Raw genomic sequence first — 26,255 nt, forward strand, 5'->3', positions numbered from 1 at the left:
TAACTGAGAGCATGACATACTCCCCCTTTTTACCACCCCAACGCTCGCGGGTTTGCCCATCTCCTCACAGGCGATTCCTGCTTTAATCACCAGACTGCAGCAGAAGGAGCCACCACGACACCTTTCCCCCATTAAAACATATTTATTTACTGCCAGGGGACTCTTATCCCTCTCCCCCACCCCCCACACCCGAAAAAAAAAATTGCTTTCCCAGGTGGCTGCATCATCAGCCAGAGCAAAACCACTAAAGAAGAGCTTTTGCACCCCTACAATTAAAATGTTATTATAATTAAGGATGCAGCGACAGCCTGGCATTTGTCCTGGGACAGAAGGCCGTCCTGCTAAAGTTAACCTAAGTGATTTCCTTAAATGGGGGGAAAGAAAACAACCAGAAAGGTACTGAAAATAGCTTGGAGATGGTGCTTAGAGATCCTTCTGAGAGGCAAAACCCGGCCTTTATCCTCATTTTTGAACACGGGGTTTCGCAGTGCTTCGCGGGCAGTGGTTATCCAGGGGCATCAGCTATCCCGGGAAGCGAACGTTCCCATCCCGTGTGGCAAAAGTCCACTCGCATGAATAACTTAGACAAAACCAGCCCACAAAAGGACAAGAGGCACCTTTGGTCACCCTTTGCTTGAAGCTTCGCTAAAACTGTATACTCAGATTAGCCCTGTCCTGCAGTTTCTTTCCCAGAGTTTTGCCCCAAACCCACGCTTCTAGCCCCGCTCCCCAAGCCCTCCCTCGGGGCCCACCGCCTTTCCCCAGCCCAGCCTGTCCTTAAAGCTTTTCTTTCCACACACAGCCCTTTCCACTCACCTCCCTCCGGGGCCTCCTCTCTCACAGGCACCTCACAGCCCTGCAAACCTGTAATAAGTAATTTGGCAAAAATTTTGCTTCAGCTCAAACGAATGTGTGCTCGCTATGGCTTAAGCTAAGATGGGTCTGTGCTCACTGTGCGTTTGGGAAAGGGATAGTGTTACACAGGATGTCAGACGAGAGCAACAGTTGGAAGTACCGAACCGTTGCAGAACAACGGGCGGTGTGGTTGGGTAGGGCAACCACAGGAGTGTAAGGAATGAAGAAGCCACAAGAAGGACACGGTGATAAAGACTTCGAGCCTCCCTCCGACGACCACCAGGAGACCGCCGCTGGAAGGGAGGGGCGTGCTCGGGGGTGGGCTGCATTGCAAGAAGCCATTGATTATGTATTTGGGGGTGGGTCGTGTTCCCAAAACTCACTGATTATGCAAAGTATGTTCCAAGAAGAAACATGAATAAGTATAAGGAATACGAAATAAAAACAAGCGTTTGTAAAGGAAAAATGAGCTACAGGAAGAGAAATCCCCTGTGTAACTCCCAGCGCTGCAATAAATATTCTTTGCTCCACCGAATTTGCCCCGGACTAAAATTCAATACAGTGAGCGTTTCTCACAGCAGCCATGCAGGACGCTGTGGGGCTGCCCCAGGGGTGGATTTGGGGGCTCTGCCTGAGGGAAATCCCATTCCCGGACACACAGGAGGCTGTGAGCCCGCCGTGGGGGCTCTCCCTGAGGAGAGCCTGTGGGGAGGAGGGAGGCGGGGGCCGCCCCAGGGCCGGGGCCACTCCTGGAAGGGGAGGGGGGGATCTCCAGCCGCCCACGCGGGGCTGCCCGAAGCCTGAGGAGATGAAAAGAAGAGAAGATAAGCCTAAAATTCCCTCCCCGCCATTGCCTCTCATAGCCCCGGCCCTCCCCGCCGCGCCTCATGGCGGCTGTGTGCGGTGTCACCTGAGCGGGGGGCGGGGGCTGAGGCAGGAAAAGGCGGGAGGGGAAGGGAAGGGAAGGGCGGCGCCATTTTGATGGGAGGAGAGGGGAAGGGGGGCGAGAGGTGTGTTGGCTGAGGCAAGGAGAGAGAGAGGTAAGAGAAGAGAAGAGAAGAGAAGAGAAGAGAAGAGAAGAGAAGAGAAGAGAAGAGAAGAGAAGAGAAGAGAAGAGAAGAGAAGAGGTGGGTCGAGGGGAGAATGGTGGGGAAATGGTTGGGGGTGTGGGAGTGAGTGTGTGAGGGGGGAGCGAGGGGAATGGGTGTTCTGTGAGGACAATGGGTGTTAACGCGAGGGGGGAGTAAGGGGAATGGGTGTTTGTGTGAGGAAGGAGTGGAGGAAATGGCTCTTAATGTGAGGGGAATGGGTGTTTGTGAGAGGGAGGTTTGCAGGGCTGTGAGGTGCCTGTGAGAGAGGAGGCCCCGGAGGGAGGTGAGTGGAAAGGGCTGTGTGTGGAAAGAAAAGCTTTAAGGACAGGCTGGGCTGGGGAAAGGTGGTGGGCCCTGAGGGAGGGCTTGGGGAGCGGGGCTAGAAGCGTGGGTTTGGGGCAAAACTCTGGGAAAGAAACTGCAGGAAAGGGCTAATCTGAGTATACGGTTTTAGCGAAGCTTCAAGCAAAGGGGGACCAAGTGTGTGTCTTGTGCGGGCCTTTTGTGGGCTGGTTTTGTCTAAGTTATTCATGCGAGTGGATTTTTGCCACATGGGATGGGACCTTTCACTTCCCGGGATAGCTGATGTTTAGCTGATGAGGTTTTTTTTACCCAACTTTGCACCCTATGAGGGCAGCACTGGCAGGTTGCTTTTGCTCCATGGAAGGATTTTGGCTGTTTTTCTGGGGCCAGAACATATCTGCGGCCAAATTCTTCTTACTTTCCCCTCGTTCAGCCATGCTGAAAGTTGTTTTTTTGGGGTTTTTTTTGCTTGTTGCTGGAGTCAAAAATATTCTTGCGTTAATGCTTCCTGGGTGAAATCGTAGGTGACAGCGACATTATTGGAGGGAATGATTTTTAATCAAATTATCGCTTTCTGCCAATTGTTTTTTTTTTTTTTTTAGGCGTGGTGGGTGAAATAAAGGCAAAAATCATATGTGGTGTGGCCTAAATGTGTTTTTTTTTTTTCTCGGGGTTCATCTCCTTTTTATGTTTTTCCCCACTCTTCTGCTAAAACAGCCTGGAGTCCTGACACGGTGGATGTTGATGAGGACGACGACAATGACGAGCAGCGGTGGACGACGGCGTTGGGCCAATCTTCTGTCGCCGCCAGGGTTTTATGGCATAACGCCCCAAAATAACCCCCCCACCCCCAGCGAGGTCCCACCCAGGCACAAAGCAAAGGTAAATCCTATTCAAATCCGACCAATCCAGGTTATGTACAAAACCCCACGCCCGGCCTCTCGCAGATTAATTACCGGCAGCGGTCAGTCATATTTAACCCACCTATTTGGGGCGCTTGGGCCCCGGCAGCACCTCGCCAGTCACCTGCCAAATCTGCGCTCCGGCTCCACCAGTTTGGAACTGGGTTGTGGAGGACCCTGGGCTGTGCCGGGCGTGGGGCTGCCCGGCAGCACCGGTGGTGGGGAAGCTGTCGCCAGCTCTGTTTCCCCATGCACAAAAAACCAACCCCACAATTCATCCCAAAAAGGCTAAATGTGGGGTTGGGGTTTGGTGGTTTGTTTTTTTTTTTTTTCCCTCCCAGCTTTGGAGCAAAAAGCAGGTTTTAAAGTTGGGAAATGGTGGGGGTCTCCCAGCTTTCCAGTGGAAAAAAGCAGCCCCTATCCCTTCTGTCAAGCAGCCCTTAACCCCTCCCTCCTACTCCCCCCAACCCCCCCCGAGGGCGGTCTTCCCCCCCCCCCCCCTTCGAGCCTGGTCTTCCCCCCCCCCCCCCCCCCCTTCGAGGCTGGTCTTCCCCCACCCCCACCCCCCCGAGGCTGGTCTTCTCCCCCCGCCCCCCCCCCCCCACCTTCGAGGCTGCCCGGTCTTCCCCGGGCCCGCGGCGGGTTTTGCTTGCCCCGTTCCGGGGTAAGTGGCCTCTGGTAGGTGGGTGGTGCGAGGGGGCGTGGCCTATGCAAATATGTGTGACTATGGGCGTGGTGCATCCAAATATAGCGAGTCGGGGGCGTGGCGCATGCGAATCTGGGCGCGGGGGCGGTGGCGCATGGGAGGACTCGTTCTGGAGGCGCCGTGTGTGGAAATCTATGGGAGGGGCGTGGTCTATGCAAATGTCGTGCCGGTTGTGGGGGGCAGGCGCTGGCGGGGGGTGTGTGTGCGTTATTTTTCGCCCGTACCGAGCCGGGGTGTCCCCGCCGCCGCCGTCCACCCCCCGGTAGCCGTGGGCGGGTCGGTGCGGGGGTGCGGGTGGCGGTCAGGCAGCGCGCTGAACCCCTGTGCGTCAGTGCCGGGCGGGGCCCTGTCTCCGAAGCCCCCGTGCGGGGGTGTGTGGGAGCCCCCGCGCCGAAGCCCCCGTGCGGAGGTGTGTGGGAGCCCCCCGCTGCTCAGACGTCACGGGGAGTTTCTGCCAATGCCGCAATTCCACTTGAAATCGCTTAACGCCGCTACCTGCGGCGTCAGGCCGGGGGGGCTGCCCCCTCCCCGGGCACTGGGCCGGCCGTCTCTTCTGCCCCCATTCCCCGAGGCCCGGCCCCGCCGCCCCCGGACAGCCCTCCCAGTGCAGCGGCTGCGCGCCACGTCTCTGAGTACAATGTACCTCCCCAAAAGGAGGCGTCGCCTATCGCTCCCCTCCCCCCCCCCGTTACCGTAAATCAGCAGAACCAAACTTTCTAAGCCTTAATTTAAGTTACAAAGCAGGCACTTCTTTATTATGGCACCGGATGCACGGGTTCACTCCACCCAGTGTGCGTACCGAGTTGCTCCACTACAAAAATTATATACAGTCCAAATAGACATATTCATCACATTTCCGAGAAACAATTAACATATTTATACAATTTCCGGGAACTCATTAATATATCCATGATGCATGGGCCTTCAGGTACACTGGTGGTCGTCCAGGGTCTTCCTCACTGTGTCCTCTGGTTGAACCCGGTCCTTGCGTGTGCTCAGCTTGGTCACAGAGTTCCACCCCACCTTTAATCTTGGAACCTCCAGAAGATTTTCTCGGTTTACTAACCAGGCCTACAACTCATCGCTTTCTTGACAGGTACTTCAAAGCTACATTGTTCAACAGCTAGGTTAGGTCATACCTAGTTCCCAAATGCCTATTATGGGTTTGATTTTCATTGATCGGTCCCTTGACTATACATTACTCTCAATACCCATATCCAAATAATCAATGGTTATTTCTATTAATATCTATTATTTTGGGTCTAGATATTTAAATCAAGATGGGAAGGGTAAGGGGGTTTCTAAGCAGCGTCACTGGTGCATAACAGGTTTCTATAATTACTAGCCTCAAACAAAACTTCTCTATTCTATTCTTCATTGTTTCATCTGGGTTCTACTTGTTCCTTTATAGAAAACAACGATTACCTAGTGAGGACTCTATGGTTACGAGTTTCAGAACACCCAGTGCTCTCACATTCTACTTCTACTATAACCAAAATCTGGTGATTTTACAACAAGGGAGAGCCCTAAATCCATTCCTGCAGTTGCCCTACAGACTCCTGCAAGGCTGGGAGCAGCAATTCCCTCAGGGATGGCCCCCAGGTCCATGCCGAGAGCAGCGTTTTCCCTCAGGAAGAGCTACCAAACTCCGCCAAATCTGGGGCAGCCCCACAGCCTCTTCCAGGGCTGGGAAAACACTCCTGCCCTTTCTCTTCCTGCGGGATTTGAGAAGAAGAGCCCCCCGTCTGCCCAGCCCACACGTGGGGTCTGGGCAGCTCCACGCCTTGTGTTTGAACCGGGAATTGGGATATTTCAGTTTTCTTCTGCGATCAGGCCTGGTTGTGAAAGGGCGAGTTGTAGTGGTTAGGCTTTGGTGGGTGAGTAACAGCAAATCTTATTTAACATTTCCTTTTTTTAGATTTTGTGTAGGGTACTCTTTGTCCTCACGCCTGCGAGTTCTGCTCCAGGTCAAGCGAAGCCCCATGGAACTGGCCCTAAGGGCGACGGCGGCCATGGACCAGCGCCCCTTTGGCGTCGAGAACGTGGTTTCTTTCGAGGTGAATCTCCCTGTTTGTTTTTTTTTTTCAAAAGCAGTGGGCTGGTTTGTAGCGAGGCTTGAAACCCTGGGTTGTGCCTGAGTGTGGGGCTGATTTCAACCTCAGGGGCTGTGACTCCGTCCAGCTCCGACTCACAGCCCTGGCAGCACCGTCAGCGTGCCGGGCTCAGCGTTCTCTTGTATTTTGAAGGGTTTCTTACGGATCGGCAGCAGCCGGGGATATTTAGCAGCTGTGTATTGGTGGTGGAATCCGTGTGGTGAAAAGATCTTTGGGGTAAAGGGGTGAATAAGTGGGGTTTTCTTTGCGCCTCGAAAATGTTTCTTGATGCCGTGTACCTGTAAAAAGAGGTTCAGATCGTTAAGGCTGAAGAAGATGGTAACAATCATAACCCCTCTGTTTCGCAGGAATTTCACTTCTGTCCTATTTTCATAAAATTACCCCCTACACAGGAATATGTTTTGTGGTTGGTTTGGTTTTTTTTTATGAGTCCTTTCAACCTGCTCTCCAGGTGGAAATGGGCAATGCAAAGGCATTACAATGATAGATTTGCTAAATATGTTGCCAAGGTCTCTATTAGTGGCTTTCCCTGAAGCGGGGAAAAGACGTCCTGTTTAATTCTTGTTTGCATTTCAAATTCTCTGTGAAATGGATTAAGCAGAGAGGGCTTCTTTTTGTGGGTCTGCTCTTGGAAGGAGAGCGCCTTTAGGAAAAGGCTTTTCTGGAGGGGACGGAGAACTTAGTTGCTGATGGCTATAAAAGCACGCCCTGTTTGGGTGGCTTGAAAACAAAACCCGTGAAAATCCATGACTGAAAAATGAGACTTTCTCCTCATGACTGGGGCTGGTGTTTCTACTGATTTGCCAATTAGTAACGGCTCGTTCCTTACTCGTGGCTGGGGACCCTTGAATTGTTTCCCAAAGCCTAATCCAGCGGGAAGTGCTGGGGATTGCGACAGAGACCAACTTGCTGCGTGGCTAATAAAGTTACTTAAGTGAATAAAGCCTGAGATGTACATAAGCACTCATATACTGAAGAATGAACATAAGTGTGAAATAAGCAGGTAGTTTCTCCCCCGTTAATTTGCTTTTGATGGTTATGCTTTACTGTTCCCATATTTTGACTTTCTTTCCCTTAGTGCTCTGGCTGAGGTTGCTCCAGGAAAGAAAGTGCTGCATATCCCATTCAAGGACTCGGTCCTGACGAAACTCCTGCAGTCCGCTCTGGGGGGAAACAGCCGGACCATCATGGTAAACTGATTCTAATTCTGATCGCATGGCTCTAACAGTGGTGAAAGTGCGTGTAGATAAAAAGATAAAAGATTGCTTTCTATGCAACATAAAGGTGAGAACCCTTCTGCTGGTCACACGTTTCTTGCCACTAGGAAACACATTACTCAAATGGAGAGCACTTCTGTTTTCAGAACAAAAATCTCTCTCTCTCTCTCTCTTTCTACATTAAGCATTCAAACCCCATTTCTTCTGCAAGAGTTTTCTGCATATTTGTAAAAACTTATCTAAATAGAGAGAAATGTAGGTATAACACTCATAAGCAGCCCCCCTTTATTTAGAAAAGCCATGCTCTTTCCATAAAATGAAGCAATATTATGAAGCAACTATATTTTTTTCCTGAAATCTGAGATTATCGTTTGGGCTGTGCACAAGATGTTTCATTCCTAAATAAGATTAAACTGCCAAAGGATCGCCTTTGTCTCAGGGAACTAACTGTGTACTCCATCATCTCTGAAGAGGTATTTTTTCTTAAAGAAAGGACTATCAGTAGAGAGATGGAGGAATACAAATAGAAAAAGTGCATCTGTGAAAACATTGACTAAATGCTGACAGCCTTGAAACAGCTTACCTGAGTTTCTTCAAATGCTAAAGGAGTTAATTTATAGCCAGGTTGCTAAGACACTAGGATTCTCCTTTTATGTTTATGGACTTAATCCCTATCTGATTTTTGGTAGTGTTTAACACTGCTTTAAAAAAAAATCTCCTTCAAAGTCTAATGTCAGTTGATACTTTTCATACGCTTCCAGATTGCGGCCATGAGTCCGGCAGACCTCTCTTACAAAGGAACGTTGTCAGCCTTACGCTATGCTGAAAGGTACGCTTTCATAATTTTTCCTGTTCTGTTCCTGCTGCAAATTGCAGTCAGGTGCTGGGCAAAAGGACAAAAGATACCCCTTCAAAGTGATTGACAGCTCCGGATGAAGAAAGAGCGAATCTGTCAATAAGCAAAGGCAGCAGATTAAGAGCTTATTCTGTCTTTGTATTAGCGGAGGGCATATATTTTCACAACTAAGTTGTGGGACAGAGGTGACTGTTTTTCCTGAGAATTCTGGGTCTCTCTCCTACGTGTGACTTCTGCTTCTTTCCTTCCTTTTCCCTCCCAGTGATGCAGCATGGAGTTGAAACGTAGAACCTACAGATGATCCCTGCTGCCAGGTGTTTGTCACCTCTGCTTCCCAGCGCCAGATCCCAGCGACAGTGCCACACAGAGCTATTCCTGCCTGCCCAGGAGCAGCTCGCTTCCCGGCCGCTTTCCCAGTCTGTTGGGTCCTTCTGGAGGAGAAGGTTCCCCCCTCTCCTCCCCTTTGCTCTCCTCCTGCCCTTTCTGGGGCTCAGGACTGAACACCGCTCTCTTTGTGGTCCTTTCAGTCAGGCTTTTGCTGGGACTCCAGCACGACTTATTCCTTCTTATTCCAGCTGCCCCAAAAAGAGCTCAGGCGCTTACACTGCTGTTATGCCAAAGCGGATCACGTCTCAGTGACCTTGTAGCTGCAGCAGCCCACCTACTAGGAGATATCAGGCACAGAAAATTTAATTTTTCCAGCATCGATTCAGTCTTGCAAAGGGCTGAATTGCTTTCACGTGCCAAGGGACACAGACCAAGAAACTCCCCACGCCGGAGCCAGCTCTGTGCAGGGGCAGCTGGAGTTGTCTCTGCAGGGGATTTGTCCGCCTGCCTGGCGTACCCACGCTTGGGGTGGATGAGGTCTGGTTTGGAAGTACCCCATCCCACATTGCGCCGCGTACGAGGGGCACAGCAGCTGTGGCTGCATTGCTGCAAGTCAGGCTTAGCTGGAGAGGAGGGGATTTTCCCGGGCTGGCAGGGTCCAAAGCAAACCAGGCGGTGACTGCTGGTAGCGGTACAAGAGAGGGCAGCAGATGCTTCCACCCGCAGAGCAAAGTGGCCGTGAGACATTTCCACTTGTGAAGTTTCAGAGCTACACGGGATATTTCTGAACAGGGAAAAGAACAGAAGAAGAAGAGGAAAAGTCACATTTGACGGGAACTCTTCTTGTTTGCTGGGATTATCTGGCTAACAGCTTCTTTTTTTGTCTTTTATGTATTTTCCTATTTAAAAGGAGAAAAAGATCAGGAACAAAGCAGTGGTAAATGCAAGTCCAGTTATAAATGAAAGTTATCAGAGGCATTTTACAAAATGTGAACCCTGGTATGCCAGTTTCAAGTCTTCCAAAAGAGTTGGGTGGGAGAGAGGAGACCTGCACTACCCCTGCTCAGCCCTGACACGCGTGTGGGAGCACACCCCTTGTGTCTGGATTAGGACTCCATCTGACCCTGAGATGAGGCTCATGAGAACCAAGACCACCAGAAGCCTTGTCCTGAGCGGGCACTCCACGACAGTGGATACTCTCCCCTTACTGCCTGCCGGCCAGCTCGCACTCTGCTGTGTTAAGGCCGCTTAGCAGCACTGCTGCGTTTCTGCCTGTCAATACGGGAGTGGTACTTTATATCTGTGACTTGGGACTTTTTTCCAAAGTTTTTTTGTTTTTGTTTTTTTCTCCCCAGACCTTTTAAAAAGGTCAAAGGAAAAGAAGACAGCTCTGCCTTTGAGAAATGGTCCCCGTCCTCATTTGCAGCACTGGCACATTGGGTTGCCAAAGTCAGTTCCCTTATCAAGCGTTGGTGGTTTGCTCAAGGCAAAAGCCCAAAAGAAGTGTAAGTAAGGATGTTGTAGGCAGGAGGGAAAAATGTTCCTGCTGGCTGAGAACGAGTGGCAGATGCAGAGCACGCAGGTGATGTGGCAGTCTGGGCTGGAGGAAGCCTGGAAGGAGTGGGAGCACCAGTAGGTTGCCATGGCTCAGGCGTGTTTCCCAGTAACGGGCAAACAGATACATTAACCTCTGGTCTCCTGAGGCTGATGTGCACCTGCTGCACCAACTGCTTTTCCGACATTGATTTGCCTGGAGTTTGCTTTTTTCAGAGAGTAAGATAAACGTAATCGGGCTTCTATTAATCTCCCGTCTTGTACCGAGTAAGCTGTTGGCTCCAGTTTTAGAGAACTAATGGCGACAAGCCTTTGCTGGTGCGGTATTGCTTTAGTGGCGTGGTGGAGAGAACCCTTAAATTGACAGGAGAGAGTCACCATAAAGCTGGGCCTGTTGCATGTGTTGCCAGTGTTTTTGCGGTTCAGCTTGTCAGGTTGCTCTTTGTAAAAGTATGTTTCAGAATGAGGTATTCAACCGCCGCCTGGACACGGTCCTGGGCAGCCCGCTGCAGGTGGCCCTGCTGGAGCAGCGGGGCTGGCCCAGACGACCTCTGGTGATTGGGGAAGGCCTTCCTCTTCATTGCGATTCTGTGATTCTGAAATTGGTGCTGGGAGGGACAAGCGGTGCGGTACGCTGGAAAGCGTCTTGTTCACGACTGCCTCCCTCTGTCGGGAAGGCTGCGTGTGTGTTCTGTACCGAGATGCTCGGCACCTACGTCTGTCTGTCCAGGTGCACCGAGCGAGGTGAAAAAGAGCATAGTGTCAGAAGTGACTTGAGGAACTTTTGCGAGCTTAGCCACGTTGGACGGGGATTGCCACTCTGGAATGAAAGCACAGTCGTGTTAGGGGATAAGCGTAGGGGGCAGCAGGGTCACGTGGCTCCAGTGTCAAATTCTGATCTGTGGTGTTTGCTTTGTTGTTTCTGGTGGTGTTTTTTCTGTTTGTTTGCTTGTTTTTTAAAGGGAAATCAAAGCTATGGTCTGCATCAGGTACAGGACCTTAGCTGTTGGGGGCTGTTGGGACAGAGAGCTGAAATTCTGTCGTCTTCTCACCTCTGCTGTAGATTTGTGCTTGCAGAGCATCTGCACAAACTCGGCAAGACAATCTGTAGGCTGCACTTGAGTGAAATGAGACCATCTCTGTTACGCTTGTGGCTTTCTAGAGTAAAACTTAGGGCTTGGGTTAAATGGAGCGGTTTTGCCTAAAACATCAGGGGGAGGCTTTCTGCCTACGTGGGAAAGACCCAAGCCAGTGGTACTCACTAATCACCTGCTGACTCACTCACTAAATCCTCTTTCCGCAGGAGTAAAATACGGCAAAATACGAATTCACTGAAGCTGACTACTAAGGCGCAGAAAGTGACCTTTCCATCTACTGCTCCTCCAGTCCTTGTGAGTTGCTTGCTGTTGTTCTGGGGAAAACGTCACTGAACCAGTCCTTAATAATCATAATTTAATATTATTAATAATACAATTTATTATAATTATAAATCGAAAGATATTTTTATATGAATAACATAATATAATGTAATTATAAAAATACATGATTATCTGTTATTAGTCTGCTAATATTATAAGTCTAATAATATTTTAATACTATGAATAATAATTCAATTAATAATGATTGACTTGTGGCTGACAGATAGAGCTCAGAGGGTTGCGGTTAGTGTTGCAGAGCTTAGTTGGAGGTGAGTAAGAAGTGGTGTCCCTCAGGGGTCAGTACGGGATGCAGTCCTGTTCAATATAGTCATCAATGACCTGGATGAAGGGATGGAGTGTACCCTCAGCAAGTTTGCTGATGTCACAAAACTGGGAGGAGTGGCTGACACGCCGGAAGGCTGTGCCACCATACAGCGTGCCCTGGCCAGGCAGGAGAGTTGGGCGGAGAGGAACCTTATGAAATTCAACAAGGGCAAGTGTAAGGTACTGCATCTGGGGAGGAATAACGCCGTGCATCAGTACAGGTTGGGGGCTGACCTGCTGGAGAGCAGCTCTGTGGAAAGGGACCCGGGAGTCCTGGTGGACAACAGGATGACCACAAGCCAGCAATGTGCCCCGGTGGCCAAGAAGGCCAGTGGCATCCTGGGGTGCATCAAGAAGAGTGTGGCCAGCAGGTGGAGGGAGGTCTACTCTGCCCTGGTGCGGCCGCATCTGGAGTATTGCGTCCAGTTCTGGGCTCCCCAGATCAGGAAGGTCAGGGAACTGCTGGAGAGGCTCAAGCAAAAGGTTACTAAGATGATTAGGGGATTGGAGCATCTCTCTCATGAGGAAAGGCTGAGGAACCTGGGTCTTTTTAGTCTAGAGAGAAGATGACTGAGGCGGGATCTTATTAATACTTATAAATACTTAGAGGGAGGGTGCCAGGGGCATGGGAACAGCCTTTTTACAGTGGTGCCCAGCGACAGGACAAGAGGTAATGAGGAAAAACTTGAACATAGGAAGCTCCATCTTAACATGAGGAGGAACTTCTTTACTTTGAGGCTGGCAGAGCACTTGAAGAGGCTGCCCGGAGCGGTGGTGGAGTCTCCCACTCCGCAGACATTCAAAACCCGCCTGGATGCCGTCCTGTGCAACCTGCTGTAGGTGACCCTGCTCGGGCAGGGGGGCATTGGACTACATGATCTCCAGAGGTCCCTTCCAACCCTGACCATTCTGCGATTCTGTGATCTTGACCTGTTGTTCAACAAAGTGGATGCTGTTTTTCCCAAAAGAACTTAGTTTTCTTTCCATTTCTTCTTCTTTGGCTTCTTCCCACTCTTTGTCCTGTTTCCTTAGAAAATGTGATCTGAGTAGAGGCACACAATGTCGTCCCTTCTCTGATCACCAAGTACCACTTCCCTGAAATGACTTTGGCTTCTACCTCTGGCTGAAGGAAGGAGCGACGCCTGTCAGCTGCAGCCTTTCTCAGTGAGACGGGGGGCCTCTCCGTGCAAGAGGGAGTTCTAAGTGGACCGACTGTGTCCTGGGTGGTGTCCTTTCTAAAAGCAAAGGGGTTTTTAGCTCTCCCTGCAAACGGAATGTGGTGTTCACCCATGCCTGAGCTAGCATACCGGCTTACTGCCACAAAACGCACACGGACGAATTCCCTCTCCTTCTTCCCAACGCGTTGTCCTGCCCCCTTCCTTGTGCCGCCTTTTACACTTGCGAGTTCTCTCTGCAAGCCAGTTGGGCTCTCTAACCTGGTGGAACACTGTCTACTTTTCTGGCTTATTTCCCTGTCTGCTTAGGGAGGTAAGTTGGCTCCCAAAGTGCTCTAAGAAGTGTTCAAGGCAGCGCAAGGTAAGCCCACAGGAGTACAGTAGTAGAAGAAAGGGGCAGATGGAGAGATGGGAGGCGGCAGCAAGGCCTCTCTTTTGGTGGCAGCGCAGTCAACATGGTTTGTGAAATCCTCTCTTCAGCTTGGAAACTTGTGCCTGTTACTGAGAAGCTTTTCCCAATAGGATTTTTCTCAGACCTCCTCTTACTCACCTGTGTGAGCAGCCTTGAACTCAGTGTACTGGGTTTTTTCCTGTTATTTATCTCATCCATACCTCTCTGTCACTTTTTGTTGGGGATCTCATGGGCATCAGAAAAGCAAAGGATTCTCCTTTGGCTCTGCTGTGGGAGGAAAAACTGTCCTGATTGCCCCTTTTTTAAGGAAAAGAGATACAGGTGATGCCTAGGAGATTTTTCCCTGCGTCTGATGAAACTTGTGTCAATCTCAAGAATATTTATGGCTGACATGAGTCTGTTTGGTCAATGTTTTTTTTTATTTACAGTGAAGAATGCAAGACCTGAGGGCTCACGTAACGAGCAGTCTGCTGCAGTTTCCAGAGGTGACTCTTGAGGCAATTGGGGAAGAGGAGAGGAGCCGCAATTCTGTGCTGTGCGGGAAGTTTTCTAGAGGTGAGCATTTTCCTTTAAATTTGGACTTGGTATAAAGTTGTTATTGCCCGGAGGTTACCGGAAGCATCGGGTCATAGTATCAACTGTGCCAGGTCGGTGCTGTTAAGGTGCATCAGGCTTAGCGAGACCAAAAAGGATGCTTCAACGTATGCTAATATTAGAACATTGGTATAGTTAAACTTTGAAGTTATAACAACCTGCACCGATCTTGTGCAATTCAAATAGTTTACTTAAACATGCTGAGTCAGTGAGCCCTCCTCAATTTTTAATTCCATAAGAAAGCATTTTCAAAAAGGTGGTGTTTTTGGCGGTATTTATTTGCACCGGCTCTATGACCATCGTAACATCGTGTGCAGAAATAGTTCTTCTAGGCTGTTACAGAGGCACCCCCCCTGCTTTTTCTTTTCTAGTCTGAATAAAAACAGAAGGAAGAGGATAACGCTGTTAAGTGCTGCAGCCATATTTCCAAAGTATCTGCTAGGATGCAGATGAGTACCCCGGGAGAAGGTGTCCTGTGTCAAGGACAATTAATCAACTAGGAATGAATTGGCTTAGATTTATTATGTGGGAAGCCCGCTTGAAGACTTGCATTCCCATATGCATTTCGATGATTTCTAGCAAAACCAAGCCGAATGTGGTCTAAAGACTCTAGGTCAAGATATTGTAATCTTTATCCCAAACAATTCAGATTCTTCAGTGCAGGAATGACAGGTACAAATGCAAAAGAATAAATAAGGCTGTTAATTTTAAGAGGTATGGCTTGAGGATTTCAGTGGGTGATTTAAGGAATTGACCAGGACGAGGTAAGTCGGTCTTCCTCTGTTAGGTTCTTTTAGGGAAGGAAAGGGGCAGCGACTGTGATTTTTCAGTTGTTTTCAGTCTTCTCTTGGACATTTGCTTTAGCCAGCTTTCTTTTCTCTTCCAGGGAGGAATGGCCTAGCGTGGTTGGCGCGTGGTCCTCAGCTTGAGGTAGTGAACTCTGTGACAGCAGAGCGGCTCTCTGCGCACCGTTTCAGTGGAGTAAAGAAACAGCCTCCCACTGTTCGTGTGGTGAAGGAGTTTTCCTGGCAGAAGAGAACCGGACTACTGGTTGGGTTGGAAGAAGCAGAGGGAAGTGTTCTCTGTCTGTACGACCTTGGAACATCACGAGTGGTGAAATCGGTTGTTCTTCCCGGAAGGGTACGTACATTTTAATTGGAGAAGCGAAGCTTTTATGTTATTAGGTGCTGCATGACCCTGTCTCAGGACAAGCTTTGGAGCGCCTCTTTGTGGGAGGTATTTCTTGTCTAGTGCATTAACGTACTGTCCCTTGAGAGTATCCAGTCGAGAGAGCCTTGAGGTAAAATCTTGGGCACAACAGTACTGTTATCTTTTGAGTTTACAGATAGTAAACCAAGTTTTCTAGTTTTATTGTAGAGCACATAGTTACCTGATTCGCCACTTCCACAAAAGGGCATTGAAAAATACCTTTTTTTTGGCACGAGTGAAAAAAAAAAATCACTACCCCACACACTTTTCTGTTTTGTTTGTTTTAATGCTACAGTGTGCTTACTCGTCTCAAGCACTTGTATTGCGGTACTTTCTAAAGCGAGGAGTTGGGTTGGTGCTCCACTGGGTGCGTTTGCCCGCCGTCTGGGTAAATCTGAGAGTTGTAGCTGGAAAGACAAGTTGTGTGCTGGCATAGGTGTATAATCAATAAGTAAATTATGTGTGTGAAAAAGGACATAGCTTTATTAAGTTTTATTTCTGAAATCTAAGCAAGCTGGGAAGAAGAACAGGAAAGGGGAAGAAGGAACATGTCGTGTATTGAGTCTGTGTCTACAGAAGTGTTTTGAAACCAAATAGAGTTATAAGTCTCAGTTGTATCAGGGAGTCTTTCCATACCACAAAAAGAGTGGTTGAGGAGAAAATATGACGAAGCCTTGGGGGGATAAGTTGGCTGTTGTGTGATGAAGGTTGTGAATTTGGGAATAAAGCCAAAGCTTATCTGAGTTTCTGCTCTTATGGCCTGAATGCTCTTGATTACAAACCTGTCTGGTCTGTTGCTTTCATTTCGCTTCCTATCTTTTTGCTCTGAGGTTAGGTGAGCATAGGCAGGACACAGGTGTTGCTGGTTGGACTGTTGACTTCTGTGGACAACAAAGTTATCCAGGTTAACAGCAACTTCAAGTAATTCCGGACCGAGGTGTCAAGCCATGAGTGTATTAATACAGGGTATGTGTAGTGACTGTATGACTGTCTTTTAGTGGAAGAGTAGGTGTGTAGTCGCTCAGAGAGAAAAGGAATGACTTAGAAAACGGAACTTATAAGCTTAGAAAGAATTTTGGCTTTTTTTTTTTTTTTGTCATGGCAACAGCTCTTTTTACCCTCTGGATGATATACATGTGAAATGCAGCAGAAAACTGAAAATGTTAAAGGAGTCTTATTGGAATTGGTTTCTAGTAAAAGCAACTCTGAATTAAAAACATTAGTTCTGTTAAATGGGTTTATAATGGTTGTATGTTTCAGAAGTATGGAATGGTAATTTCCCAAGTTTTCCTGGTTTGTATGAGGTGGAGGGGTAGCATTTGGATCCTGTGAGCTGAGAAAAGTTTTCTGAGTTCATTCCCAGAATGAGTCGGCATTAGTCTAGGAGCATATGAAAAGCCTGTGCAGAGCGCAGTGGAAAACTAGGCCGTTTCAGGAGCTTCTAGGTGGTAAATGGCAGTGTTAAAATCGGGAAACGTTGTTGGAAGACCGTATGTACAAATGGAGAAGATTCATTTGGAGCCAGTTGAACAACGGAAACAATCTTAGAAGAGAAAGAAGTTGGAAGCGACACTTGAACTTTGGCTAATTGTGCAGCAAGCTGTGTAGCGTATTTCTGCTTCCCTCATAACAGTCCTCAAGACTTGGAGCAGCAAGAATTGGAACAATCAAAGCGCTTGCGATAGTCCTTCGAGTAGGAGAGAAGACTGGAAATTTGATTTGATTTAGAGGGAATCTGAAACAGGAAATGACAGTGGTCTAAATTGCTGCGGGTGCTTCTAAGATTAGAATTCTTGTGAGCAAGATGAAAGGTAAATTGTGGAGCAGGTCGCCAGGCAGAGTAGTGGCAACAAGTGCTTGATAGGGGAGAGGAGAAACCTTTGGGGCTTTGGGGTTTGGTTATTTTTCCCCACCTCTGGGGGTAAAAATAGAAGATAAAAAATGGACTACCTTGTGAAGTTCACTTCCTTGCTTTATTTTCCTGTAACAGTTTGTTGTTGATGTAAAGCTTCCTGTTTGCATTGGGTTGCATTTTGTGAGAGGGCTAAACGATAGCCTGTGTCCTTTTGTTGTATAGCTTCAGTGCAGGAGTCTTCCTGTGCTTGTGCTCTGCTCTGGCAGTGGGTATTGTCCTGGGACGTGTTGCAACATGTGCTGAAAAATCTGTCTTCACCTTGTAATAGAGGTGCATGCCGACTGCTTGGCATGTTAGAGAGCAGCGCGCGCTTCTTCCTTCCATAGTTCATTATTTCTAAGTAGGAAATGGAAGTTGGTAAGCTGTAATAATAGACTGCACCATTTCAGTTGAAGTTAATTCCGTGAAATAGCTGTAGGAAATACAGCAAAGGGAAGGCAATAAGAGATTTTGTACAGGGCTGTTTTCTTTTTCCTTGATAGAATCGGAAACCATGCTTTGTTTTTAAGTCTTATGCTCCTGTATTTACTTTCTTGTTTGTGATGTGCCAGTTCTGGCTTCCCTTTTGAATGATTTCGACTTGGGTTGTCAAACAGCTGAAATATTAACTTGTAGTTTTCCTGCAGGTAACTGCTATAGAGCCCATAACGAGTCACGGAGGAGCCAGTGTGAGCACTCAGCACCTTCATCAGAGCCTGCAATGGCTCTTTGGAGTGGCAGCAGTGGCTACAGATGTTGGTCATCTACTTCTGGTTGACCTTTGTTTGGATGATTTGTCTTGCAGTGAGAACGATATCGAAGCATTGGGTAAGCTTCAGTTTTTAAACATGAATTGAGGTGTAAGAAAATGTGTGTCTTTTAAAGAAGCAGTATGCATCCCGCTTTGAAGATACTAGTGTGCAGACATTTGTGAGTACTGACTGCAGGTGGCGGTCTGACATTGTATAGTCCTGAACTGATTAAAGTTAGGAGTGGCTGATTACTCCTTCTAGTGTTATAAATGCCCCCTCCCACCGAGATCGCTGTGTCACTATGGTTCTTGCCAGTGAGGTGTGGGAGTTTTACCATCTGAGTCGGTGCAGCTGCCTGGTAGGAAGTTGTGTCGGAGGTGCCCTATTTCGTGGGAACGTTCTTTGGCTCGTCTTAAGTGACTTGGGGCAAATTCTAGGCTTGTTTTCTAAAAAAAATCCAACTTGTCAAAACCCCTGCATTTGGATGAATGAAATCTCTGATTGGTGTATTCAGATTGCATCCACTGTTACAACATCCACTATTACAACAGTGGCTTCAGGAGTTGGTGTCACTTCAAATAGCTTCACTGTGAGGCCCAAACTCCTGATGTATGGAGTCCAAGAGGAATTTGTCTATGAAGGTTACGCTTCTACTTGATTTTTGCCTACGAGTGAGAATACGTGTCCGATCAGAGAGTTCTTATGTTCTTTGAAGACGTACAAAATGGAAATGGCAAAAAAAGTGCTGCATAAATTGGTATTTTGCCTGGGACGGTCGACTTAGATTATGGGTTTTGTGACGTCAGCGTATAAAATGCACGCTAAATGGCATCACGCATTCATTGTTTTGTGTGTGTAGATCTGGAAGTTGCCACTAGAAGTCCTGCTCAAGTCCCACAGAGAAGAGAAGCTGTGACCAGAGAAGGGAGACGTCTCTGTTTTTATTTAGAAAATCCTTCCGGAACAGCAGTGTCAACCCTGTGCTACATAAGCAGAAGCAATCAGCTCGCTGTGGGTTTTTCAGACGGCTACCTGTCACTGTGGAACATGAAGACTTTGAAGAGGGAGTAAGTAGGCCTTTACCCTTGGCCACGCCTGGAGGGGCAGCGGTCTCCATTTTTTGCGTAAGGAAGTATGTGAATTTAAAGAGGACTTTTTCAGGGACTGAACCCAGTATGAGTACAATCTTGGAATGTGTAGAAATCCTCTTCTGCAATACCTTTTAAGTCATACCTGCATTAAGTGGATGGCCTTCTCCTGCGTGCACTGGGATTGTTTTCCTTATTGTGCCTGTGGATTGAGGAATTGTAACCCAAAGAAGCATGCTTTCCACGTCAAGCAGTTGGGATGCGATAGAGCCGATTTTTATCAGACAGTCTGTTCTACCAGTAGTATTCAGTGAAATTTCCCTGTGTGCGTATTTTGATGAAACTGATTTGAGGAACTCTTTTTCAGATCCAGTAACTGCACCTAGGGCATACTTTGAAAGGCTGAAGTATGTCAGTGGTGTGATTTTGGTGATGCTAGTCGTTAAAATGTGCAGGAGGAAACAAGTGAGAGACGAAAAATCAGTAACTGATCTGTGTCTGAAAATATATTCTTTCCTCCACGTCAGCTTTGGCTGAAATCAGAGATTGACCCATTCCGAGGCAACGATGCGTGTGAATGAAAGTTTGCTTGCAACATTTGGCAGTGAGAATAAGGGAGGTGTAAATTTATAAGTAAGAAAAATTAAGAGGTGATTTAAGATCTGCCAAAGAGCAATCTCACTTGAAATATTTGGCCAGCTTCAGACAGGGATTCACTTCAGCACATCTGCAGCGACTCACCAGAAGCTGTTGGATGCATAGCCAGTGGAGGAATAATTAGGTGGCAAGAATGGACTGTGAAGGTACGAATAAGATTCACAAGTCTGGAAGAAAAATGCTTTGTGTAGTCCAAGAAATGAGAAGCTACTTGTGTTTGGCACTGTTTTAAATTTGTTCAGAAGATATGCTGCATCTGAAGTTCAATATTGAAGTAGGCTACAACAGTAGGAGCAATCTTTTGCTTGGCTGCTGAAGTAATCCTTTATGATGTTCCTCCTCCTGAGGCAGAGGAGGACATAAGCCCAGGTTATTGCATTTGCTGGACAGGAGTTTCCTCACCTCTTGACTGTTGCATATACAGTTGTCTCTTCCTTGACTCACTTGTTTGAGATGGAAGTATGACCTTCTGTACTTTGAGGATAAGCTCGTAAGGTCTTCTTTTCATGGAAGAAGCTGCTACCCTTCTACAAACAGTTAGGGCCGGTAGGCTCACCTTTTCTTTTTTCTTTTTCTTTTTTTTTTTTTTTAACGTTGTAGGCACCACTCTCAGCTTGAAGGAGGAAGGATTCCTGTCTATGCTGTCACTTTTCAAGAGTCTGAGAATGATCCTCACGATTGTTGCTACTTGTGGGCTGTTCGGTCTACACAGGAAAGGTGAATAAACACTTACTGTGAGCCACTGAATTTTATTTTTTTTTTAATATGTTTGTCGGCATACAGTCGATACAGGTATACTTGTTTTTTTTCTTGAGCTATGCAGGAGATCGTCAGGTAGGGAAGGTTTTAAGCTGACAATGCAATTTTTACAGGCTTTAAGAGATGTGAAGAGGGACCGGTAGTTCCCGCCTTCAGAAAGAAGGCAAAGCGACTGTGGCTGCATTTTTGTGCTTGCATTCTTAAATGATTTCCTTTTATTTCCTGCTGACTGTTTCACGGTTTGTTTGATGTTCCCAGCATGGTATTAAAATACCATTAAAAGCAGTTGAGGCTGCAGATCTAGAAGACTAAAGGTGCCGATACAACAGCCCGCTGCCCCTAAAGGAGGGCGGTGACAATATTGGCAATTGCCTTGTGCCAGCTTCGGCAGTCATGAGCCAGTGAGCCTTCGTGAGCCAGTTCAGCTCACCTGGAGGGAAGGATTCAGCAGAGAAGTCAATGGTTTCCTGCTGGACGACTGCATCACATCCAAATGCGGGAGGGTGCAGTGGGTGCAGGAGAGGGACCGGAACTTTGGTGGTAAGGGAAGGGGAGAAAGATCTCTCTCTCTTTCAGCATCAGCTCAGCCGTTCCAAGAGCGGCAGTCTTTTTGAGTTTGACTTTAAAGCAGTTGTGATCGAGACCTCTTGGCTGTGAAGAAGTCTATCCAACAATTTTTAGTCCATACAACGTATTAAAGCTTTCAAAATGTATGGTTAGCATTTGCCCTTGGAGCTTTTAGTGCCAAAATGTCCTCTTATGTATTTTAGTGGCTAAATGTGGCCAGTTACTGTGTTTTGGGAAGCGTTGTTTTACTTGTCAGCAAGAGCGTGCTATTAAGAAAACGTTGGTCTAGAACTAATGAAATGATTATGAGGATTATAAAGCATCTTTGTAATCAAATTTCCTCATTGATACCCTTTTCAGCGAAGGTGATGCGCTGAGTTTACATCTGTTGCAGTTAACATTTGGTGACAGAAAGTGCTTGGCATCAGGACAATTCATGTATGAGGTAAGACATGCACGTGTGTGAAAAGAAGAGTTATTTTCTGTGGGTGAGCATCAGCTGAGTTCGCAGGGGTAATATTGACCATCAAAATTCAGAGCTGACTGGAAAAAAAAGTAGTCTTTTGCTGAGTCTTCTTGGGCCTGGCCTTTGTGCATGCTTTTTGAAAACAAGGCGTACAATTTTGTGCTGCAGTGTCGTGTGTTGCAACTAGATTCGTCTGCAAAGAGCCCCTATCAATTCAATTCCTGAAGAGGAAGCAGCTTTTACAAATAAAATTATTCTTAAACAGCAAATTGAGGGCATGTAGGAAGAAAAGACAGGGCCTCGAATAGCTTTGTTTAACCAACCTGCAGACTTGAATAAGCTTCCGTCTGTCTCCCTTTCTCCAAAGACGGTCATCTATACCTGTTTCTTCTTTGCTGATCTTTGGATTTAGTTTCTTGGTTTCCTTTTGAGCTCTGTCGGCTGTACTTCACATGAAATGTACCTACAGCGTCTCTTACGTGTTGATGATCCTGAAACCTTGTAGCTGTAAAGATAACTTGTTCTTCTCTTTGGCTGGGTTACCTATTGAATCCACTCTCAGAGCCAGCAAAATATGTAAATACAGTAAACAGTGGGATGACTTGTTCAGAAGAGAATACAGAAATGTACAAGCTGGCTCCAAAGGTGGTGCGTTTAAAATGCAGGTGAGGTATCATTATATCTCTGGTATGTAGCAGATATAGGGCGCATCTGTGTAATGTAGAATTCTATTCAGTAGTATGCTCGGAAATCTTCCAAAACCTTTCTGAGGGGAAAGTAATCTTAATTCAGAGCAAGTCTTTCCTCCTATTTTGATCCTTTGTCTTGCATATTCCCAACAGGACAAACCCCAAAAGGTGCATTAGGCCAGGATCTGTACTCTACCGTGGGCACTTTTAGTCCCAGAACACTTCCTTGGAATCACAGCTTGGTCGGTACCACATGACCGTCTGCCTACACGGCTGTCTGAGACGAGTTTCTTTCCATCCTCACTGGCAGAAAAGTGTCTACTTTCATATCGGAGTGTGACCGGTGCATCTCATTTGAAAACTCTCTTCCTATTTTACTGGTCGATACAGTCCCTCCTTCATCTCTTCCATACAATGGAGTTCCTTAAGTGGGATTTGCTTGCCCCAGTGTGGGAAGTTTCAAATAGACTGCTTTGCTTCAGAAGTTGTCTTAGGCAGGAATTGTTTGGTATTATTTTGCCCTTCCCCTCTGCGCCCTCTTTGTGGAGGACTGGCTCTTCATATATGAATGAAAGTCTAAATTTCTAGCTCTTAAAATTAGTCTCTGACAGGTTTCTGGAGTTTTAGGACTTTACCTGATGAAACTGTCTTTTGGAGTGGTGGATGTCTCGTTCAGGACAACATCTTTTATTAAAATTGGGTGTAGTGATCATTCATTCTGTACCAAAAATGAGGCTCTTTGTCTATGCTTCACATCAGTTTTTCAGAGAGATGGTTTTCATTTTCCTTATCTCCTCTGCACGTCTGTTATTTCCAAAGGTGCCTGAGAAAACAGAATGGACTCTGCAGGGTTCAGAGCAAATGTTAGCCTTTTTTTTTTTTTATTAGGAATGAAAACCATAATTTTTTGTAATTATAACTGTTTTTAGACAGCCTTGATATTTATTTGAAACATTTCCTGGAACTATGAAGAGAAAGCTTGTCTCTTCTCAGGTGAATTAGATGTATGTTATAAGATCATATGGGAACGTGTTGTTTCATGCTAGTTTAGGAAAGTTTTAGGAAACTTGGGTAGAACGTGGTGTGATCTGTTTCTGGGTTGGTTTTTGGTGATTGTGGATTTTTGTTGTTTTTTTGTTTGGTGTCCACAGTATGCCCAGTCTTGCACCATACAGCAGACAGTTTGAACCAATGCTGTGTTTGGAAAGACGGTTCATTTTAGTTAATGCTTACTTAGCAACTGGTGGCATCAGGGGTTGAACACAATCCTGCCGGGGTTTCAGTGTATCTCAAAGCAGTTTGCTTACTCTGTAGTGCTTTGTGATCCTAAATGCCTTGGCCACGTGCATCCCATGTCCTCTCTGTTTTCCCCTTTTGCTGTTGGCTGTGCTCGGTGAAGGACCTGAGGGCCATTCACCCATTTCACCCAATTCACCCATTAATCAGTCTCTGACAAGATGAGAAGAGGAGGTGGCAGGAGCTTATGTGGTTTGAAAGAAGATTGTTCATCAGTAAGAAGTTCTCGTAGTTCCCAGCGAGGGATGTGCGTTGACTCTGGCGATGTGCCTCTAGATCATACCTCTCGACAGAGCTTTAGCTGCTGCGATGGCGTGACTTCTCTGACTTCATCAGTTCTGTGACCAAGACATGGAGGAAAGAGCTTTGTGTGCATGCGTGCTGCGTTATTTCAGATGTCTCTTTGTAGATATATATTTAGGTTTATAAAGAAACCTTGACATTGCAAGGAAGTCTGCAAAACACATTTAGATCTGAATAATGTTAGGGAAATGCTAGAGTTTGAAAATGTGCCTGGTCTGTACCGCCAAACTTACCTGTTGGGGTTTGACACTGAATTCTCTTGCATGTCATTTGTAGTTTCTATTTATCGTCACAAATAAGCTCACGGGAAATATACACGGTAAAATATGCTTATTATATGAGATATAGAGTGTCTTTCATATTTAGCTATAATGTGTGTTTTTATCTCAAAATGACCCTTTGTCTCTTCTGTTGTTTCCCCAGGGTTTGAAAAACTGTGACGAGAGGTACACTTTAGATCTCACGGGAGGAGTCTTTCCCTTGAGAGGGCAGATCAGCAGTATTAAATTACTCAGCTGTCAGACTGTAGAAAAATTTCTCAGCCCTGTTGACAGAGAGGATAGCATTAATGAAGGTTTGTTCTGATGTCTGTGTTTGATTATTTTAAAATACGTGGTTTTGGAATGTAAGCAATGGATGCTGTTCTGGCCACAGGGTCTGAAAGCCTTAAATATCTATACAGACTAGATTGTTGGGATTATTGAAAAAGACACACCGTGTGCTTAAGTTATGTGGGACTTCTTTCAGGTAAAAACTAGGTGAGTTTTCACGCTTGCTGACATGCTCTAGCGATGTATGGTGGGGTCATCTGTATAATGCTGCTCAGGCATTTTATTCCTTCAGCTGTCACCTTGGAACAATAAGATCATTCTCTCCACTGCTTTGGAATGTTATAATCTGAATCTCTTTTTGCCCTGTTCAAACCTGTTTGCGTGTCTACATCCAGACGGTAGTCCCTCACAGGCGGTGTTCCCCAGGGCTCAGTACTGGGGCCTGATGTCTTTAATACCTACCTTTATTAATGATCTGGACAGGGGAATGGAGCGCACCCTCAAGAATTTTTCAGAGGACACCAAGCTGAGTGGGAGCCTTGATCCGCTTGAGGGTAGGAAGGCTCCACAGAGGGATGTGGACAGGCTGGCTGGCCGGACTGAGGCCAATGGTCTGAGGTCCAACAAAGGCCGAGTGCCAGATCCTACGCTTGTGTCATAACAACCCCATGCAACAGTACAAGCTTGGGGAAGAAGTTCTCAGGATCACAGCCATCGAGGGAGAGAGAGCACTTCACAGCAAAGTTTCTAATTGATATTGAATGTGATGTTCGTTGTATGAAATCGACTTGTTGGCCAGGTCGGGTCAAGTGCCCGGGTGTCGCTCGTCTATGATTCTAAGAGTGGCTGGAAAGCTGCCTGGTGGAAAAGGACCTGGGGGTGCTGGTCGACAGGCAGCTGAATAGGAGCCGACAGTGTGCCCAGGTGGCCAAGAAGAGCAATAGCATCCTGGCATGTCTTAGAACTAGTGTGACCGGCAGGATTAGGGAAGGGATTGTCCCGCTGTACTCGGCACTGGTGAGGCCACAGCTTGAAGACCGTGTTCAGTTTTGGGCCCCTCCCTGGAAGAAAGACCTTGAGGTGCTGGAGCATGTCCAGAGAAGGGCAACGAAGCTGGTGAGAGGTGTAGAGCGCAAGTCTTGCGATGAGCGGCTGAGGGAACTGGGGTTGTTTAGCCTGCAGAAAAGAAGGCTGAGGGGAGAGCTTCTTGCTCTCTTCAACTACCTGAAAGGAGGTTGTAACGAGGTGGGGGTCAGTCTCTTGTCCCAAGTAACAGGATGAGAGGAAATGAGCTCGAGTTGTGCCAGGTCTGGTTTAGAATGAGTATTAGAAACAAATTCTTCACGGGAGAGGTTGTAAAGCGTTGGAACAGGCTGCCCAGGAAATGGTTGAGTCACCATGCCTGGAGGTACGTAAGAGACCTGTCGCTGTTAGGTTAGTGGTTGGACTCAATGATCTTAAGGGGCTTTGATCTTAAGGGTCTTCATCTGAAATGCCTTTGGATTAAGAGAACTGGTGTTGTGTGTGTAAGCGTGGAGGTGTGAATGTTGTGAATAGTTTATGTTAAAATCTCTATTCCAATTTCTGGTTTGTCGGGGTTTATTTATTTATTTGGTGTGAGAATTGTGGTCTTTCATTCAGAATATGCATGGAAAGGAGCTATTCTTAAAACTCATCATTGAGTCAAAGCTGGAAATGAATAATGCCAGCTGTGTGAGACAAGCATATATGACAATTATTTGTATGCTTTCTAAAAGTCGCAATGTATGTGTTCCTAGTATGCTTTTTTTGCTAAACTGTTCATCTAGCTAAACATCTTGATCAGCTCTTCATGTATGGAGAACTTAATTAGCTAATAATTGTGTATTTGACTTTGCTTAGAACAGATGCAATTTGAATAAGCAAAAGGGGCAGTATGACTGAAACCTGTCGCAGAGATGTTTGCTGCTCTGTAATTTTTTTCACTACTCTTAGTAAGTGTTGTGTTTCATGAGTGATAGAACAAAATTAAGCCAAAATAGAAAGCGTTGTTTTAAAAATAGTGGATCTACCCTATTTTCTGCAAATAAAACAATGTCTTCTCTTTTACAGCAATATATCCTGACATCAGGGTAGCAGTCTTCAGTTGGCAAGTGCAAACATATGGTCAAGGCAAACCATCTACTTATTTGGGTGT

At 46.8% G+C, this 26,255-nt stretch overlaps 1 protein-coding gene across 1 annotated transcript in view; it reads left to right on the forward strand.

Annotated features, from left to right (window-relative positions):
- LOC309685117 (electroneutral sodium bicarbonate exchanger 1-like) overlaps positions 1 to 26,255 on the forward strand; it is a gene marked incomplete at both ends in the record, with an annotated part of 920,987 nt that overhangs the window by 167,516 nt on the left and 727,216 nt on the right. The window lies entirely within an intron of this gene.

The sequence above is a fragment of the Vanellus vanellus genome (assembly GCF_965231255.1).
Source record: "Vanellus vanellus genome assembly, contig: HAP1_SCAFFOLD_58, whole genome shotgun sequence".
In the NCBI taxonomy this organism is placed as follows: domain Eukaryota; kingdom Metazoa; phylum Chordata; class Aves; order Charadriiformes; family Charadriidae; genus Vanellus; species Vanellus vanellus.